Source organism: Pogona vitticeps, chromosome 1 (genome assembly GCF_051106095.1).
Source record: "Pogona vitticeps strain Pit_001003342236 chromosome 1, PviZW2.1, whole genome shotgun sequence".
Lineage (NCBI taxonomy): Eukaryota > Metazoa > Chordata > Lepidosauria > Squamata > Agamidae > Pogona > Pogona vitticeps.
Genome location: NC_135783.1, coordinates 71,892,620 through 71,914,715, shown reverse-complemented (window position 1 = coordinate 71,914,715; position 22,096 = coordinate 71,892,620).

Sequence of the window (22,096 nt, the reverse complement as noted above, 5' to 3'; positions counted from 1 at the left end):
CATGGACTGTAGTCCACATCATTAGATGCTTGAAGTGCTACCTAAAATTTCACATATGTGTACAGTTATTAACCACAAGCATGCATATATATCATGTTCCAGCCAGAGACTGTAACTTCTTATGGTGCAACTGGTTGGAGGTGGATTCATGAACGGTCAGGTCCAAAGGAAATTAAATACATACAAGAGTGACAACTGGAGCCTTAGGGAATTACTGTGTTTCTCTGGCTCTCCATATATGGGGACAAATTTCATGACATGTCTCACTGGAGGTGGGCTCCCCAGGGAGGCCTTCCTTCTCACAAACACCTCTGTAGTGAGTTACATACTTTTCAGACAATCACATCAGACACTCCCCAGGTTATAAGACAAAGGTGTCTGTGACCTTACCACCTCTTCTGAATACTATTAGCCGAAAAGACAACCATCCTCAAAGCTATCCAAAATGTCTGAGGATGCCCCTTATACCGCATTAATCAGCCAATGTTTTTCTGCCACTATATTATTTACTTGTTAAATGAAAAGATTTCCTTCATGTAAGCCTTGTTGTCATCTTCTACCGTAGTTTTGGTTTAGCACTGCCTGAGCTTATACTGACATAGGTGTTACACACTCTGGTTTGTGACTGTTAAATATTTTTAAAATCAGACTTGAAAAATAAATAATGACAGGAGTTTTTTTTCAAGATTAAACGAAAGGAATTTATTATGGAATTACTTGTATAAAGAAGGGAAGTGAAATTAACCAGGTAGTCAAATATGTACTGAAAAACCATGATAATGTATATGATTTCTTATAATATTCATAGACACTTCCTTATAATCTACTATCCTATCTTTAAACTTATGAAAAGCTATTTCTACAGACTCCACACAACACAGTTTCCTTAACCCCTTCCTCCTCACTAACTCAAGAGAGGCACTGTAAACAATGTTCTCTTAGACTGCCTCCCTGACATCTCACCTCACATTCTAAATGAATACAGCCTTTCATTCAACATCCAATCGATCAAAGTGAATTAGAAGCAGCTTCAGTCATTCTTAGGCTCCATTTCCCTTCTGAGGCTGTGTAAGTGATCACGGAACATTAGGAAGGTAATTGCAAAGAAATCGACGAGCAGATGTCCGAGCCAGCAAAGCCTAAAGGCAATGACTTGAGAACTCTTTTATTAACTTAGCAAGGGTTACATCGTATGTTGTGAGAATTCAGATAGGATACTGGTTACCTAATTGCCACTAGGATTGGCCGGAGAAAGTCTTTGAACTTATGATCTAACTCTAACGGAAAAGGGCAGAATGAGTAGGCTACTCCACCCGCTGGCAGCTGCTGCTTCTCTACCAGGAGAGTTTGCTCTTACTGAAACACACATGCAGCTAACAGCCTTGGGCAGGGTTTTCCCACAAGGCTGCATGTGACTGGAAGCTCTATGGCCTTCATGGGCTGTATTAAGCACATGAGGGAGTCTTGACATTGTTGCTTCATGAGAAACAGTCTTAAGTACTGCACTTCAAGTGAATCAAATGTACACACTTGCAAGCTGGCAGAATACTGTCATTCAACATCATCATTCAGTGTTCTTGTCAGCTCATTAGATTCAAGAACATGTTGCCTGCCTATCCTGCCACTTTCCATTATACGCAAACCTGAAGTGAACTTCTCTCACTCATCACAGAAACCTTTAGAAGCCTAAGAACATTCTGAGTTGTTTACCTGCTCAGCCTAATTCCAGAAGGCTTGCTGATACCATCCCCTAAGTGAGGGCTTGATCACGCGTGCCAAAAGGAATCATTTATATTGATTCTGTTGTTATTTAAATGGTTTTATAAATTTCATTTTCAGAGTTGTAGCTGTGTTAGTCTGTGCAGACATTTCAACAAGAAACACAAAACAAAACAAAATAAAAAACAGTTGCATTTGTTACTAGGTTTGCTCTTCAAAGTTAATGTGTGCACTCACACATGATCAGAGACACCTCCATAAGGTATCTTTAAACTGTGGCAATAGTGTGTCTTGACACAGATTGGTCTGAGAATATCTCACAGAGCTATTCAGAAAGGGGATTTTACTGAACACAAAAGAATTAAAATATAGCAGAGATTCAAAATAAAGTATAAATGGGAAATATGGGAAAGTTCAGGCTCAGAAGGAGAAGACCTACATGGCTGAGAGGGTTTAAAGGAAGGATCTTTCTCTAAATCACTCTCTCACATACAAAAGTGGGGGGTAGATTGGGGAGCCACCAATGTCTGGGGAAAATACTCCCAGAAGATAGATAAGTGTGACAAAGATTATCTTTCCTTAGTCTCGTTAGACTGTCTTGGGGCTATGGAATGCTGGAAGTCCAGCAGAGATAGATATAGAAAGAAGATTCACCCCAGAACTTTCCCCTGAACTGAACCTGAACAACTAATATGGTTGCTTTGTGTCTTTTATATTGTTTCTTGTCAGGCTGACTAGTGATCATGAGTCCTGCCTTGACTTGCACACACAAAAAATTATAAAAGAAAAAAAATGTTGTAGCACTTTAATAACTAAGTGTAAGCGGTAACATGATTAAAGGAAGCAACAGAGAAGCAACATGTGGTAATATGGAGAATAACAGACTTTACCTTTGAGTCGTGTTATGAAAAGATGGGTCTGTTATCGTGAAGGAAAGTGACAGTAGATGACAGCATAATTAATACATTTGGTAATGACTTAAGAAACCTTGACTTATATTTAATCCCTTGATATGGGTGTCCAGCATGTGTATCTATTTTATCTCAGCTGTTTCCCTTTGGAGTCTTGTTCTATAGGTTTTTTCCCTCCAGAATACTAACTTTCATATCTTGGAAAGAATGTCCTCATTGACTAAAGGGATTTGAGACAGGTTGCTGTGTTTTGCATTTCTGATGTCTGAATAAAGTCCATTAATTCTTTTGCGTAGAGATTGTATTCTACATAGAACAAACAGGTCACAAGGACATTATTGGCAAAAAATGGCATAGATCTCATTAGCAGAAGAACAAGTAAAGGTGCCCTTGATGTTGTATCTTACATTGTTGGGTTGTGTCTTACATTATTGATAATGTTGCCAGAGTAAATGTGGGGCAGAACTGACATCTGGGTTTGTAGCAGGGTATGGTCCCCATCATATCAGTGCTGTGTAACTAGACGTTGTCTAGAGGGGCGGGGTAAAAATCGAATAAATAAATAAAATAAATAAATAACTTGTTGTGGGTCAATATTTCCTTGAGATTTATGAGGTTCTCTGTAAGCAAGTATAGACCTGCCACAAATCACTTTGTTGAGTGAATTAATCCTGCCAAGGATGGGTCAAAGAGCATTTATGATGCCTGTGAATGGTCTTGGTTGCAGGCTGAAAGTGACGACTAGTGGTCTTTTGTCGTTTTTTCTTCCATGTCTCTCTTGCAGTAGGTTGCTTTTGGATATTCGTCTTGCCCTTCTTATATACTTATTTAATAGACATAACATTTCTTATGTTCTTTGAAAGACTTGTGGCTCCTCTCCAAAGGGGGACGTATGCTGAGGTTATAATTCCAAATACCCAGGTTGGGCCCAGAAGTTCACATTGCTCCTATGCTTATTGGCCCTGCAAACAGCAGGCTGGTGTAGAGCTCAGTAAAAGGGTTTTGTTTTGTTTTGTTTTGTTTTGTTTTGTTTTGTTTTGTTTTGTTTTGTTTTGTTTGGACTATACCTCCTGACTAGGGATTATGCTGTTTGAGGATTATGGGATTTGTAGTCCCAAATCTTTCTGAGCTCTTTAGTTCTATCTTCCTTCAGTATGTTATATTCACAGAGGTGAATAACAGCAGGAGGGCTCATAGGTACAAATCAAACAAAGCAAGGAAAGGTGATATAAGGTGGGTCATCCTGGCCTCATGACAACTTCTGAGGCTAAATAGCAAAATATAATATCTTAGTGGGACTCAGATAAATAAGACTCTTTTCAATGCTGTCGAGGACATATCTATCCAAAGAGCATTTATGCACCAGCAGCATCGTCCTCTATGAAGACTGCATTTTTATTGAGACCATTAAGAATTCTGCCTGCCAGATTATGCAAACAGACAATAGTCAAGTTTCAAATAAATCATCTAATTAAATGAAGATGGAAAATGAAGCAGAAAGTACCTATAAACACACCATAACCTGGGCACAAACAGACAAAATGAAAAGCAAACAAGAATACAGTTGGTTGCTAGGTGTAACCAAACTCAAACAAAAGAGCCAGTCTATAAGGCATGAATTGAGGATGGCCAGGGGAGTAGACACACAGCAAAGATATATTATTGTGTACTTGCATTAGACATCTGGCAGGTAGCCACCTTTCACCCCTCGCTCCCCACACACACATAATTTTGCAGCAAGATTTAAAAGGGAAAATTTGGGATTGATGCTGAATTTTATTCTTCTTCTTTACTATGTATCATATTGGTTTTTAATAATTTTATTTGTCAATTTCTTACTTGTGAGTTTTTAAAAATGGGAAGTCAAGATATAAACGTATCTACAACATCAGCAAATAGAACAGTTTTGTGAACACTAAACTTTAAATGTGAGGCTAGTGCTATGCCTTAACTGTACATGAGAAGCAGTGCAGTATTCTTTCCATTCAAAACTCTAGTGCTAAAATTTAAACGTGTTGAACTAGTGAGTTTGCACTGCCCTACATTCTTAGCTGGGAGTAAGTCCTGGGGCACTCAGTGGGTCTTGTTATTAAGTAGAAGTGGACAAGATTGTGCTGTTTGTTTGCAGTAGTCATGGCAATAAAATAGCCTTCTGCCCTCTGAACTTCAGCCTGTGTTTCTCCTGCAAACTACCTTTTGCAATAAATAAATAAAATATTTTCACACACCCAGATCTTCCTCTTGACTGATGGCCAGCCAAGACTATTCAGATAAATATGAATGTGATTCATAGTTTCGGGTAACCGACCCTTGGAGTGCCTATATACCTGATTCCAGGCCAAATATTTCAGTTAGTATTGAAAACATGAGACAGATACAAGTTACACGGAGTTGCTTCAAAATGTGCAATACAAAAATCATGAGTGTCTACTGTATCCTCCAGATATATAAATATTGGGTGGCTGGATAGCTTAGCGAGTTGGTTAACTGGCTGCAGAGCCAAAGGGCAAGACTTTGATTCCCAAGGTGTCTCCCAGGAGAAAAGCCAGCCTGTGCAGCTTTGGGCAAGCTGGATGGTCCCAGAGCAACTTCAGCATAAGGGTACTCTTCTGAGTGTTTCGTGCCTAGGAAACCCTGGCAAGGGTTGCCATGACTAGCCCTCAGTACAGTAGAGTATTACAAAATGTCACTCATCAAACCTATCTTACAGGGTTGTTAGAAAAAATGGGGAGCAAGGAATCATATAAAGTGGCCATGTACGCTTGTTGGTACAGTGCAATTTAATAATAACAGGACATATTCAGATGGGAATATTCAGGACTCCTTGGAGGTGTGTACTCTATGGGCTCTTTATTTTCCCTGTTTTGCAGGTAGTGTTCATAAAACTGTATATCCTTGAAGAATCCTGTAGTAGAAGGATAACCTACCTGTCGGACTCCAGATGATATTGGGTTCCAGTTCCCATCACCACTGGCATGGCCACAAAGTTCAAGGATGGTAGGTGTATTGCAGCAATGTTTTGAGTGACTCTCATGTCACACCCCCACTGTAGACTTTTCCATGCATACTACTCTCTAGAAGGTCTTGTCTGTCACACACATTTAACAGTGATTAGGAAATCATGTCTTTGTGTTCCGAAGAGTACGAATCCCCACTGAAGAAAGATGTGGAAAATGCTTTGAATCTGTTCCATTCCCACAGTATTTGTTTTTACGTATGCTAAACTAGTAATTCTTAGTAGTATTCGTGTAGGAGTGGCAGGCTGAAGAAAGGGGGATAGATGATTAGTGCCAATAAACACAATAGCTTAGATTCCTTGAAAGATCAAGACTTACATTTACAGCCCTAGCAGGAAGCAAGAGTGTAAAACATGTGTTTCTGCTGTGTAACTGGATCAGGGGAGGGTGTTTTTTAAAAAAAAATATTATATATTTTATTTAAAATATTTTAACCTCACCTTTTTCCTTAAAAAGAGGCTTACAACACTTAAAAGACAATATTTAAAAGCTAAAAACGGTGAATATACAAATATTTAAAATGTATTAAACAAATATTATATAAAAATGTTCAATAAAAACATTTAAAAACATCAAAGCACAAGAATCCATTCAAGAAGCCCCTCAGGATGCCAGTCACTAAGGAAAAGCCTGCCTAAACTGAAAGGTCTTTGCCTGCCTGTGGAAGGACAGTAAAGATGGGGCCAGTCTGGGCTCCTGTGGGAGGGAGTTCCAGAGTCTGAAGCATTTTGGACCCTTTGAAGTTTCCCAATACTTTCCAAAGGCAGCCCCACATAGAGCATGTTGCAGTAATCCAGCTGAGATGTAACTAGGACATATGTCACCACAGCTAGATCAGATCTCTAAAGAAACAGGCATAGCTTGCTCACTAGTTTTAGTTGTACGAATGCACTCCCAGCCACCACCAAAACCTGAGCATCCAGGCTCAGGGATGAAGCCAGGAACACCCCCAAGCTGTGAATCTGTGTTTTCAGGGGAGTGTAACCCCATCTAGCACAGGCTGCAACTTTATTCCTTGATCTGGTTTTTTGACTGACCAGGAGCACCAATGTGTTGTCTGGATTAAACATCAATTTATTCACCCTCATCCAGTCCATTACTGACACCAGACACTGATGTGGAACTGAGATAGCTTCCTTGGATTTGGCTGGAAAAGGAGAGATAGAGTTGTGTGTCATCCACGTACGGGTGACACCTTATCCCAAAACTCTGGACAACCTCGCTCAGTGGTTTCCTGTAGATGTAAGGCAGTCAGGCAGACAGATCTATGATGGCACATAACACATCCTCCAGATGTGATGGACAGTGCTTCCCAATGGGTATACTTGCCGGCGATGATTAAAGTTTATTTTATTTATTTATTTATTTATTTGATTTGGATCCCGCCCATCTGGTCTATAAGACCACTCAAAGTTGTAGTTCAAGACATCTGGAGGGCACCTGGTAGTGGAAGGCTACTCCAGTTGCTCTTGGTGAGTTGAACCAGGAAGTCTGAGCTCCTTTCCAAACAAATACTTGCCAATCTTCACACTAGTTTTCACACCCCTCCAAGACTGCTCCTGGAATCTTAAAGAACTGTGCTATATTACAGCAGTAAGAAGGCTTTGGCGGATTCATATATGCACTGACTTTTGGGTTACATGTGATTTGATGGACTAAAGGTTTTTAATCATTTGTTTCTTCTGCTTAGCCAATGCTATGCGGGATCTGATAGGGAAAATGTAAATATACAGAAAATCTGGGAACAGGATAAAGGAATTTGCTGTTTTTCTTTGAACTGATTTAGTCATTTTGAAAAAAAAACTTTGATATTTAATAAAGCAACAGATATAGATAAGAGAAGGGTCGAGATCACACAGCAAATCCTTGTTGAATGCTTTTTATCTCCTCAACAGTTGTTTTGATCCCAAGCCAGAAGACCTTTTATCTTTATTTCCCTTTTCAGCAAGTATTTGAAATGCTTAAGAATGTATATGTTGGAGACTCTGTAATGTCTCTCATTATAAAACCAAGGCCTTAGCTATCTTCATTGCAAATTATCTTTACCTTGTAGCCAAGATGTAATGAATTAGGCCAGTGGCATGTTAAATCCTGACAATAGTAGGATCTGGGTCAAGGCTAAAGAACATGCGGTCCTCCAGATGTTGCTGGACTGTAGCTCCTGTCATTTCTCACCACTGGTAATGCTGGTTATGGCTGATGCAGCATCTGGAGAATCACATGATTCCCACATGTTCTCCTGGTGTAGATTTTATAACATATAGGAGACAAAGGTGGGTAGCAACAGAACTCGCCATGGCTCAAAGCTGGTGAGACAGATGAATCTACAGCAATTTATCAGATGGCCATGTCCAAGCAATAAAACAGAGTTTGTAGCCAGAGAGATTATTGAACACTGAATGATACTGGGCTGTTCCAGGCAAGGAATCAGCTGTGCCTAAACATCAGAGTTATGCACTAATCTTACAGAATGTTCGCCAGCATCTAGACAATATTCCTCATGTCTTGCCTTAAATGGTTTCTTGTACCGTGATTTCTCACATCTTTTCCCCTCTTTTACAACAGGGGTTGTGTGGGGGTTTTTTTTGTTCTGTTTTGTAGCAATAAATTCCATGCCTTCATTTGCTGGTGTGCGATTTCATAATGGATTCTTCCAAATTATTATTGGGTGTGTCTCTGAAGATGTACCCAATGGTATACAGAGATATGTATTGTGGGAATGGTGCCTCTCTGTACCCCGTCTGTTTCCTACTTTGCTGGCAGCCTTCTTCCTCATTTCTTCCTCCTTCATCATCAAGCTGCAGGTATAGCATGAAAGCACTTTAGCGCTAGATTGCTAACATTTTTAAAGGTAACCTACAAGAGTTTAGAAAAATAAGACATTAAATAAAGATGGACTACAACTCTACCATCAAGTGAAAGGGCATACACCAAAAGAGGTCACTGAGATGGTGCGAAGGAAAAAGTATAGCTATGAAGCAGTTTAGTGAGAGTTAGATAGTAGTGTGTGTGTGTGTGTGTGTGTGTGTGTGTGTGTTTTAAAAGAAAGCCTATAAGAATTCAGAAAGATAAGACAAAAACAAGAATTCAAGCACAATCCTGCCATTAGGTTAGTAGACATGTCCCAAAAGAAGTACATGATACTGGTGGAACAGGACTGGGTTGAACAGGAATTTGTGGAGAAAGGAGGTGACATAGGAGAATGAGGGGGTGATGAACTATTCTCCCTATGAATGGAAGGCTACCACTGCATTATCACTCAGCATCACAACATTAACAGTGTGCTTCATCCAATGCAAAAAAATAATAAATCCCATGATCCTTTCTCAGGAAGTGAAAAACAAAAAGGAGGGGAAAGAAGTGAAACAACACATGGCAATACCCCCATCTGGAAGTGCTCAGTAGGTAATTAAAAACATTTAAAACTTTAAAAGCAAACTTATAAGAGCAAAAATTCAGCATCTAGGGACTCAATCATAGTTTTTAAAGGCCTGCCTAAGGAGGTGGGTTTTCAATTGTGGATGGAAGGATAAAAAGGGAGGGGGGCACGCTAATCTCCTGAGGGAGAGCATTCCACCTCCTGGGAGCAGGTTGTGCAGAAGAATGAATTACAACAGTTAAATATTCAAATAAAAACCATGCATCTGGCCATCCCAAATTTGGATATTGGTCATAATGGGGTCAAGGTGGCAGAGGATTAACTGACATTCCAAATTCAGACATGCTTTTACAAACAGGGCTCACCATCTATGCACCCAAAGAGGGATGATGAGAACATTAAAGCGAATAAGAATATATTTGTATAGAGAATATATATCTCTCTTGCTTGCCTGATGAAATACAACAATCAAAATATTATTACTACTGAAGCCCAGAAAGGAGACAAACATTGGGTGATGTTTTCTTTCCCTTGCCAGGATGAGTCTGATTGTCAGATGTGCGTGTGTACATGTCGTACTTGGCCTGTCTCACGTACCAGGGAAAGAATTTGTGGGGTCCTTTCATAAAGTGTTGGCAGCAGGACATGAAGGATACAAACCATGGCTTCCTGCAGCCAATGCCAGCTTCCTGGTGGGGTGAATAATTCCCTTTGGGGGAAGGGTGCAGGTGGGAGGAAAAGGCTTCGTTTCTCCTGCTAGCATCCGAAGAATACATGGAATGCAGCGATTGGTGGAATAGAAAATTACTGTCCTCCCATGAATATCTTTTCAGTTGATCAGCTGTTAAAGGATCGCTCATTTTCCAGTGAGAACATTCAGTCTCTCTCCATAGCCAGATTTTTGTGGGTGATGCTACGTGAGGGGAGAATGTTTAAAACATTCCTTTCAAGGCTTAATGGTTTGAAATGGCCCTACCATTCAACAAGGCAATGTTCTTCCAGACTTTACACCTAGACAGACAGGTACTTTTTCAAGTGTCTCCTGTAACTGCTACCTTTCCAGACTAAAGTTGCTAACATGACCTAGCCTTTGGCTTGGGTGATTAGGGATTCCGAAGGTCATCGTCCACAAAATGACTTCTCCAAGCTTCAGTTCTTTCCCTGATTTTTGTCACATGTAAGGGTGTTGTTAGGTCATGCACAAGCAAAAATGATCAGTATCCTGTTGACTTGCAGTGTGTGTGTGTGTGTGTGTGTGTGTGTGTGTGTGTGTGTGTGTGTGTGTGTGTGTGTGTAACCCTCCGTTATGTGCGTAAAGGTAAAGGTTTCCCTTGACATTTAGTCCAGTCGTGTCCGACTCTAGGGCGCAGTGCTCAAGCACTTTCCAAGCCATAGAGCCAGCATTTGTCTGAAGACATTTTCCATGGTCACGTGGCCAGCGTGACTAGACACGGAACACTGTTACCTTCCCACCAAGGTGGTACCTACTTATCTATCTGCATTTTTACATGCTTTCAGACTGCTAGGTTGGCAGGAGCTGGGACAAGCAACGGGAGATCACTCCGTCGCGTGGATTCGATCTTACGACTGCTGGTCTTTTGACCTTGCAGCACAGAGGCTTCTGCGGTTTAACCCGCAGCGCCACCACATCCCCTGTGTGCCTAGGGGAGGGCTTATCCCAAGCTTGCTCAAGGGGGTATCTGCTACCTTCTTTCAGAAGAGTATTCTCTGTAAGCCAGAGATAGTACATTAACTGTGCATGTAGTTTGGCCAGAGCTTGGATTGTGCACTGTCTTCAGCAAAATGTGAGGGGAAAGGATGGTAGGGATTTTTGTGCCATTCTGGAATAAGAGGAGGACAGAACAAAGAGCCAAAGATAGAACAAGACAATTGTGGATCCTTTGTATCTCATTTGGCACCCACAGTGGTGGTAGACAGGAATTTGAATGGAAAAAAAGGGAAACCAAAACCAATGCAGTGAGAGTAGATACATCATCTTGGTGCTAAAGGAGAATGTGACTGCTGAAACTGCTCCCTTCCCATTAAAGTCCAAGATCTCCCTGGAAACTCCAGCCATTGAGGTGCTAAGAACTGGACTGAGATCACTTTACTGTATAACGTGTACATCCCATTGTGGCTGCCCTGCCAACCATTTTGTAGAGTAAAAAGAAAGACTTGTATCACTATTTAGATTAACTTTTTTTTCCTCACCTGCAATAGTTTCTTTTGTTCTTGTTCCCTCACTCAGCTTAGTTTACTAAACTTTATTGTGCTATGAAATCCTTTCAGGATTTAGTGTGTGTGGCTGTGAAGGATGATTGCTGTAATGTGGATGCACTGAGTGGCTGGGACATACAATTAAGGTGCTGCAAAATTCCCACCACAGTCATGCCCTTTTTAGTTCTCCTCCCATTTGCAGGTCTTTTAAAATTGAGATCCAGAAATGCACAAATTATGTCACAAGCCCTGGGACAGAGCAGGCCGAAACAGACAGAACAGGTCAGCCCCAATCTTTATTCGATTACAATGGGAGTAGATTGTAGGGATAAAAGGAAATCACTGCATTATTCCTTCCTTCTCAGTATTATTGATATTGTTGCTCTAGTTGTATTAATGTTTTGTATTATTAATAATAATTGCATTCTGTGAAGTCAATCCTGACTTATGGCAACCCTTTCAGGGTTTTTGAGGTAGAGGATACTCAGAACTGGTTTACTGTTCCCTACTTCTGGAGCACCCTGGGACTCTGCGGCTTGCCCAAGGCCACCCAGGCTGGCTCTTACTCAGGAGACTCCACAAAACTGGAAACCAAATTTACTGAACTACATAGTGTTGGCCTCAACACCAGAGCAGACAGAGGGAGGGACCCTATGGTTCCCTCTAGTGATCAGTTTGTTGTTGTGCCACGGGAATATTTAAGCAAAGACAAAAAAAACAAAACTGAGGAAAGACAGCATCAGTCCTAAGAGGCAAGATTTTTCCACTTGCCACGTAAGACTGATAAGGGTATTACAGGAAAACCTGAAATGCCTGGTCAAAATACAGTACCTCTAAAACTGCCTCAAAATACCTTTTGAAAGTAACAGTTACTTGTTATATCTAAGTAATGCAGATGTGGCTTGTTACATTTAAAAAATAACTTTATAGCTAGAGTTAATTACATGCTTTCGAACAGTAAGCCATGACAGTTACATTCCTTTATCAGGTTCAAGGTCTGGGTATTGACTTATAAAGTTCTAAACAGTTTGGGACCTCGACATGTGGCATATGCCTCCTTCCAAGAGGGACTGCCTGTCCTACCTCTGTATCCCAAGGCTGTGCGGCTGAGGAGACCAACCCCAAGAGAGAAAAAGGAGCTAGGCCTTCTCGGCGGGTGCTTCCCTTCTCTGTAATGAACTGCTGCCTGAAATTCACCCGACCTTTTCTCTGGAACCTTTTAGGAAATTTTGGAGAAAAAAAGTTTTGGCAGGCTTTTGAAACTATACCATCTCAACAGCCCACTGGAGATGATATGTTTAACATCTATAGCTATTATTTGATTTTAAGTTAATTTTAATTTTTAATTATATTCATTGAATTTAGGTTTATTTGTTATGTGTTCATATTGCTTGCTGCCGTATACCACCCAGAGTGGCCATTGGTCAGATGGGCTGTTTAAAAGATTTTTTTTAAAAAAAGTTTAAAAATACTCTGTTAATTGTAAGTGATTTTGAAGCTCAGAGCTGTTTTTATTGACAGTGTGCTCCCTCACAGGAGGGCACTTTGTTCCCTCACAAAAACCCTTAGAGACATTCCTTTTTCTCACACAAACCAGTGAGGCTACAGTACATTTATTACTCCAGAATGAGAAGAGGAAGAGTTGCCATCCTGGAAAACAATAACATGACCTATTATGGCCTTCTGTCTCCCCTTGCAAGAGTTGACAGGGACGCTAACTAATCCACCTGCTTCGGGAACAAAAGAAAATCCCCCTGGGCTAATCCATCACCCCATCAGCTGACATCCTGCTTCTTTTTTTTGGGATCATTTGGCAGTATATACAACCACTCTCCCAGAAGCTCTCTTCTCATTAGAATTTGTTTAATTGAGGCTGGAGAATTCTGTGGTTGATCAATTGCATTTCAGCCAAAGCCTGTGAGAAAGCTATGGAGACTGCGAGAACAATCTCCATTTACATCGAATATGTGCCCTATCAAAGCTTCCACAAACTGTTTCACAGTGTTTCAAATAAACACAAGTCAGATGTTTTTCACCCAAGTTGAATGGGTGAAAAGCACATATTCACTGATACTAATTTTTTTCTTTGTGACTAAAATAAACAGTAAAACTAGTCAGCTGATCAGCATAAATGAAATCTTCACGGGCCCAGCTCCTTTCAAAACAGATCAGGTAGAAAGGCGGAGGTTTGATTTTTAACGGAAAATGGGGTAAAATATTTCTAGGAGGGTCACTCATAAATCATTGGCTTAAGGGCCACATTCAGGGAAATTCACCTTTCCTGCTTTTACAATGTTTACCACTCCAGCCACACGTTCAGTGTTGTTGGCAATGCCTCTGGAATCAAACATGTAAAAGGAGCCTTCCATAGAGAGTCCTAGTGAGGACTTAGTTCAAGTAGAAGCAAACAAGATGGATTTTCAAATTTGGGTTGTTGTCTTTTAAGTGGGCCAGATAGAACACATTGGGACATTAAAACTTTTCGAATGCATATAAAGTGCTAAGTACAGATAGTCAAAAACGGGGGGGGGGGGATATTTATATTTGGTTACATCCAGTATTATACAAACAGATGCTTTCATGTTCAGATTTCCCCTTCTTCTCCTCCCTGCTGCAACTGCATGCCCTAAACCTCTAGAGCAGATCTGGAGAAACACAGTGCAATAATTGTGGATTTTCAGCATCTAAGCGTAGTACTCCGATCTGTGTGGATGAGCTTATAGAAAGAAAGCCTAACAAAGGAGAAAACGTTCTCAGAAAAGTTCGAGTAAGTGTCAAAAAAGACAGAAATTCTTCAGTACAGTTCTTTATTTTTGTACATTTTCCTCCTTTCTTTCAATTCTAAAAAAAATTATCCCAAGGAAGTTAATAATCAAATCAAGGGAACAATTACAAACAATCAAATCACAACAATTTTTTAAAAAAATAATTAAAAAGAAAAAATTAAATAGAACATGACAGATAGACAACACAAACAATATTTAAGTAGAGAATTTTAAATGACTAGAATAAATGCACATGTGTGCACACAACCCCCCCACACACATTCTTAGTCTCTTTGAGTCAATTAAAACAAAATCATCTCGAGTACCGATCTCCTTCAGCAACAAAACAAAAGCAAAAAGCAGAGTACTGTATTGCTTATATACCACCCCACAGTGCTTACAGCAATCTCTGGGTGAGTTTATAATTTAATTATATAGGCTTCACATTGTCCCCACCCCCTAGTGAGCTAAATACTCAATTTTACTGACTTTGGGAGGATGAAGGGCTGAATGGACCTCAAGCTGGCTGCCAGAATCCACTGGGATTGAACTCTGACCATGAGCAGAGTTTTAATTGTAATACTACAGTTTAACCACTGCGTCATGAGGCTCCTGAATATTTCAGAGGAAAGTCAAACTGGATGTACAAGTATATGATAATTTTCCTTGTGATATTTGAGATTAATTACCTCATGATTTACCACTCTGTTTACTTCATCCAGCACCAGGATGGTCTGCAAGGACGTGGAGGGAATGTTGCCATTAGGCTTGAAAATTCTGTTAGGGTGAGCAGAATTGCTCCCCTGGCTTGAGCTGGATTGGAGTGCTTCCACCAGTCACTGGATCAGTGGGACAGAATGGGGATAGCTCTCGTGTACTGTTCTCCCTGCGGCCCAGGGCTGACCCTAAGGAGCTTGATGGGCTTTGTCTCCATTGCACTGTTGAGGTGCCTATGTGGGGCTATCCTTGAAGGTGGAGCAGAAGCTGCAACAAGTGCAAAATGTGGCAACCAGGCTGGTCTTGAGCATCTTGAAATATGATCGTCTCTGGTCCTGGCTCACTTGCACTGATTGCCTGTGTGTTTCTGTGCCAAGTTCAAGGTATTGATGTTGACATAACAGTTTGGGACCTTGTTATTTCTCAGAGTGCTTCGCCCTGGGACTCTCTACCCATACCACTTGCTCCGCCCAAACTTTGATGCTGCAGGTGGCCACCCTGAGGGAGACCCAGGAACCTACGACCAGGAATTGGGCCTTCTCAGTGGTGACCACTAACTACCCTGTGGAATGCCCTGTGGGTGAAGATGTACCAGACCCCTTCCCTCCCAGCATTCAGAAAGCTAATAAAAACACAGGTCTTCAGAAAAGAATTTCAGGATCACCTCCCCTCATAATGTTTTAATTCAAAGTGCTGTTTTCAACCTGTAAAGCCTTAAAAACCTTGAGTCCAAACTATCTAAAAGATCACATCTCCCTTTATGAACCAGGAATTAAGATAATCAGAGGAGGCCTTTCATTCAGTCCCATCACCTTCACAAGTGCATCTATCTGATGGGGACACAGGAGAGGGCCTTCTCTGTTGTTGTTCCCAGTCTCTGGAACTCCCTCCCATGGGAAGCCAGGTTGGCTCCATCTTTGCTGCCCTTCTGCAAGCAGGCAAAGACCTTTCTCTTCAGGCAGGTTTTTGTTTAGTGACTGGTAGTCTGAGAGGGATTTTTAAATGGATTTTTGTGCTTTGTTGCTTTTAAATGTGTTTTTAGTATTGATTTTTTGTACCGTTTTTGATATAATACTTCAAAAATTCTTTTTATATTTGTATACATACTGTTTTAGCTTTTAAATATGGTCTTTTTAATGATATAGGCCACCTTGGTTCCTTTTAAGGAAAAAAGCAGGGTAAAAATATTGTATTTTAAATAAATAAAATTAATGGTATTGTTTAGTTAAGTTCCTGAAATTAATGACTAAATAAAATTAATAGTTTTCTGCTTATGATATATTTTTGATTTTGTTGTTTGCCTGTCATTACGATCAGGGTTTTTTTCTGGAGTTGTTTTTAGATTATCTAGGGATGGGTAGAGGTTGGGAATTAACCTTTTATGTTTATGTTTGCAAACTGTCCAGAGCAGTGGCATGCCACGAGATGAACAGTATAGAACCCTTACCTATGTGCTGTGTTTCCAAAGCTTGGAGAATTAACTTTTTTGCACTATAAGTCCCAGAAATACCTAAGGTTTTCATCTGCATGATGTTTCCAAGCTCTGCCTGGTTCTAGTCCTGCTCTCCTAACCACCTCACTTCCCTTCAGCGGTTATTAAAAAGTTTAACACCAGGCATGCAAACACCAAGCAGTGCAGCCACATTGTTAACATCCCACTCTAGTCTGGCTCTCAGAACCAGGACAAGATGGGAAACAATTTTGAATTTAGGAATTCTGTAGTTTCTGAGTCTCCCAACCACATAAACATAGCCCTTAGGCTCCTGCAATTTGCAGTTCTGACAAAGAAGGAGCAAATGAAAACAAACCAACCTCTAACTTTGGAGTGCTCTTGTGTTTCCTTTTACAGGGAGGATCAACATCTGAATTGCCCATATTGTCCCAGCTAACAGACAAGGATGATTCACCAGCTTCATCCGTGTGTTGGGTAACATGTGGTTAGAAGAGTTTGAAGCACAGAAACTGCAGCAACCACTGTGTGTATCATTTGACCTTGGCCTGGCTGAGGGAGGAAAATTGTTCGAACACCACTCGGCTCTTTACACTTTTTTTAAATCAGCACATAATAGTAATGAGTCTGATATGATTTTAAATGTCTGAGTAAAGCCATTGAAGGACATTGCATGAGGGCACACTGCCATGGGATAAACAAGACAGCAAGGATCACAAACAGCATGATGCAAAGGTGGGGAAACATTGGTTTTCCAGATATTTTGGCCTGCAGTTTTTGTCAGCTCCACCCTGCATACTCAGTTGTAAAGGACTGTGGAAATTATAATCCTAAATATACGGAGGGCAAAAGTTTCCCCACCACTGTAGCAATGAGCGACACTGAGTAGAGAAAATGAAAGCATCCATATACTTTAAAATTATCACCACCACCATCATCATTCAGCACAACTTTCAGTCCAAAATGAAGGGCCAGCAGTAGGGCAATAGTGCCCTGGTATTTCAAGGGATGAAAAGACACCCCCTTTCTGGTGCTGGATCTTTGAAAACTTGCATTGCTAGGTAATACAACTAGAAAAACATATTTTAAAATGGTTCCCTGACCAGTTCATGTGTAGGACATGTACGTGCTCAGAGCTGTTTGCACAAAACTTTCAGAGCTTGGGGTATGGCAGGAGTGACTAACTTGTGGCCCTCCAGATGTTGCTGGATTCTGGTTCCTGACAACCCTAGCCAGCATGGCCTATAGCCTGGTATAATGGGAGTCCAATATCACCTGAAGGGCTGTGAGGAGGGAATGTTCTTTCCTTTGGTTGCCATGGTAGCACAACATGTCTCAGTTAAGGAATGAGGACCATTTCACCTGCTGGATTCTTCCCTGCCAATGTGAAAGCTCCAACATACAAAGTATGCATGGAAAACCATTGGCTTTCAAGATGTTTTAGACTGCAACTACTATTGGCAATATGGGATAGGACTGATGGAGTTTTAGTGGCCACACACCTGGAGAGCCAAAGGTTCCCCATCCTTGATGGAGGAGATACCTTATATCAGGACAGGCCATCTATTCATCAAGCTTAGGATTGGTTACTACGACAGGCAACAACTCTCTGGGATTTCCTCCACAGGGGCAGATTCTGGGGGTAGTCACTCAAAGAATAAATATTTCCCATCTCTGACAAGGGTTTTTCCCACACCTCTTGAAACATGATTCAAGCATTGCTGCAGGTTTTCTCACTTTCCTTTGGATCAATTCAGAAACAGACAAATATTCCCACTTTGCTTCATTTCCACACACAAAAAAATTCTGAATCTCAAGCGCATGACTAAAACTGGATATGATTCTGGAGTTTGTTTGTTTGTTTTTTAAAAAAATAATGCTGTCAAGCCATTTTAGGAGGAAAGAATAAGAGTCCCTTGAACTTGCAGGGTTGAAAATATTTTCTGGCTCCAAGTGGAGGCTGTGTGGCTTGAAACAGTGTGTCATGTTTGCATAAACATCAGCAGTGTGCCGTACATTTCAACCCCTTCATAAGCTCCAGCTGGTGCAGAATGCAGTGGCCTGTGTGGCAGGGAATGTCGATTAAAGAGAACAGACTGATGTTGACTTACTCACACCAGGTTTTGGACCCAATTTATAGTCTGGGCCTTGGCCTTTAAAGCTCTTAATGTTCTTAGCCTTGCATAAGCTAAGCTAGTCTGCTCCCCACCCATAAAAATCTGGTACTGTACTTCCCTTAGATTACTGTTACAGATGATCAGCCTGCCATGTTTAGTGGAAGCAGTGTATTGTATAGATAGACTGGGCCATGGCATGATTTTGTACACCAGGGACAAAGCTACCCCAGTGAATGCAGAGGTACTGTGGAGTGATGGCATTGAATAATACAGCTCTGGGATGCACACTTATAAAAAAGCCTAGCTGCCACTGCATCAGATGAGTTGAAGTTCTCCCCTTTGTTGAGATAAGACGCAGAGGATCCTGCAGGTTGTGGCATTCATCTGACGGCACCACTCCCAGATGCCCCAGTCTAATTTTCTTTTCTCGTCTGGCTTTAAAAAAGATATTTATTCAGCCTGCTGTTTTGTAAAAATTCTAAATACGGAGGTTTTTAATTTCTTTTGTTTAAGGCCAGGCTTGATGATCCATAGGGTCCCTTCCAGCTCTGTAGTTCTAAGATGAAGATGATGAGCAATATTGGTGTTGTTATTCATTTGGAGCACTTTTACTCGGAAAGGTGAATCCAAGGTTTAGGAATAACACATAATGCCATTTAAAGGGGGATGGAAGCTGTAGACGATCGAGCTGGAGCAGATGCCACTGTCACCATCTACATGAAGAGACGGTACTTACTATATAATGGCCAAAGCTCTATTGTGCAGCTTTACCTGACATAATTGACCAAAGCAGACTGCCCCTGATTAACACACCTTCTGTTTTCAATTTTAGGCTGCACATGGCCCACATACAATGAGACGAAGTCACGTGCACTCCAAAATTGAAAAAGGAAGACTTTAATCAGTGGTCTTCTGCCACCAACGATGACATCATTTCTGTTGCACCAGCAGAACCTGCCCAATAGGATTTTGGCTGGTGTTCATCAATAGCTTGCAAAGAATATCCCAATGTGGCATAGTGGACAGATTGAAAAAATAGGGTTCAGGAGACCTGGATTTGACTCCATGCACAGCCATGGAAGCTCATTGCAGAGTGAAAATAGTAAAACCACTCCTTAAATAGCTCACTTACCTTCAAATCTCTGTTAGGTTTGCTGTCAGTTCCCACTTGATGGCACATAACATCATAGCTACAATACTGTAGAAGAATCATACGCCATTTTCCATGAACTAATCTGACAATCCTGAGTAGTATCTGAAAGTAAATTACCCTGGATATTGGTCCTTATTTAAACCCCTTATTCCCACCCCCCCATCATAGCTGATAATCGGAATACAGTTTGATTATTGCGTGGCTCCAATACTTGTACTGCCACCTAGTGCATCAAACAGGTGGTGTGGAATAAGGCACAGAGAATTCTAAATCAAACATTTTGCTTACTTGGCTGGTTCCCCCCACTCTAAATCTCGTTTTCAAGTTAGCCTGTTCCAGAATTTTTCAAAGCATGCCAGAGGTGAAGGCTGCATTCACATGGGACAGCCTTCAACACTGCAGTCATTTAGAGTAACTCCCTTGCTTATCTTGTGCACCTTATTGTTTAGAAGCTGTAAAATGTATGTGTATGGGCACGTGTATATGTGAACATGTGCATGCACAGATTCTCTATATGATTTTATAATTGACACAAGAACCTAGAGACATAGCAACAGCCACTCCTTTGTTGATAACATTTTGTTTTATTTTTGCTTTCTTTTAATCTGTCTGCCTGCTTGCCTGCCTGCTTTTGAAATTTAATTGTTGCCTTTCTCTCCCTTATCTCCAGGTTTCGACATTTTCTGGCTTAGGCATTTTCCTTCATCCATCTTGCTTTCAATCAGCTTGTTGGTCTGTGTTTCTGTCAGCCACTAATATAAATATTTCCCTTCTGTAAGACCCCAAATAGTCTTTATTACAGACTATATTACTATTATCACTCCCTGGTGTGTAGTAGAGTAAAACTGTGAACAAAGAGATTATTTCACACGAAAAAGGAAGGAACACCACAAATTGACATCAGCAAGACTCACGATCAAAGAAAAGTGGAGGAATTTGCCCAAGCACTTGAGGAAACGCTTCCGGGCCCGGCTGATGCAAAGGCACCTGAATGATGGGAACACTTCAAGAACGCTGTGTATAACACCACCTTGTCCACATTCAGCAAGAAGACCAAAAAGACAACAGACTGGTCCAAAGCCCATTCGGAGGAGTTGACGCCAGCCATCGAGGAAAGAGGAGAGCTCTAGCAGCATACAAAGCCTGCCCTGGTGAGTACAACTTTCAGGCTCTTCAATTAGCTCGTAGCAAAGTCTAATAGGCTGCCAGGAGATGTTCCAATGATTATTGGAATCTCTCTTCTCAGCATTGTAGGGAAGCTGTGGATTTCAAGCTTATAGATCCACCACTGACTTGGTATTCTCCCTCCAAAAGTTCCAGGAGATGTAGGGAACAATAACAGCCACTCTTTGTGGCCTTCGTAGACCTCATAAAGGCCTTTGATTTGGTTAGCAGGGACAGCCTTTTTAAAATCCTTCCCAAGATTGGATGTCCACCTTGACTCCTTAACATCCTCAGGTCCTTTCATGAGGAAATGAAGGGCACTGTAGTTTTTGATGGCACAACATCAGATCCCTTTGACATCCGAAGCAGAGTGAAACAGGGCTGTGTCCTCGCGCTGACCCTGTTTTATATCCTTTTTCCTATCCTGCTGAAGCAGGCCTTTGGAACTGCAACAAGAAGGTGTTTATCTCCAGACTAGATCAGATGGAAAGCTCTTTAATCTCTCTAGATTGAGAGCAAAGACCAAAGACCAACTGAAATGCATGTAGGACTTCCTCTTCGCCGATGATGCAGCCATTGTTGCCCACTCTGCTGAAGACCTCCAACAACTCATGAATCGTTTTAGCAAGGCCTGCCAAGACTTTGGATTAACAACCATCCTGAAGAAAACACAAATCATGGCCCAGGGCGTGGACTCACTTCCATTACCATCTCCACACATGAATTGGAGGTTGTTCATGACTTTGTGTACCTTGGCTCAACGATCTCTGACACTCTCTCCCTAGATGTCGAGCTAGATAAGTGCATTGGCAAAGCAGCTACCATGTTCTCTAGACTCACAAAGAGAGTATGGCTTAATAAGAAGCTGACGGCATATATCCAGATCCAGGTCTATGGAGCCTGTGTTCTGAACACACTCCTGTACTGCAGTGAGTCCTGGACTCTTTGTGCACGGCAGGAAAGGAAGCTGAACACCTTCCATATGTGTTGTCTCCAACGCATTTTTGGTATCACCTGGCAGGATAAAGTTCCAAACAGAGTAATCCTGGAACGAGCTGGAATTTTTAGCACATATACATTACTGAAACAGCGATGTCTACGTTAGCTTGGGCATGTCATGAGAATGGCTGATGCTTGGATTCCAAAAGATCTCCTATGTGGAGAATTAGTGGAGGGAAATCGCCCCAGAGGGAGACCACAGCTGCAATACAAGGATATCTGCAAGCAGGATCTGAAGGCCTTAGAAATGGATCTCAACAGATGGGAAACCTTGACATGTTTGAAGTGGTCACCAGTTCATACTCCTGCACTGGTGGTATAACAGAGCCAGAGCTCACAGGCTCAGACAGCAGGTTCTTTATGATTATCAGGGACACAGGTGGCATTTGTGACATCCTCTGATGGTTTCTCTGTGTGGTTTACTAGATTTGTTGCAGGAGATGGAAGGAAAAAGCATTTTCCCAACAACAATGCATTATTTTAACTAA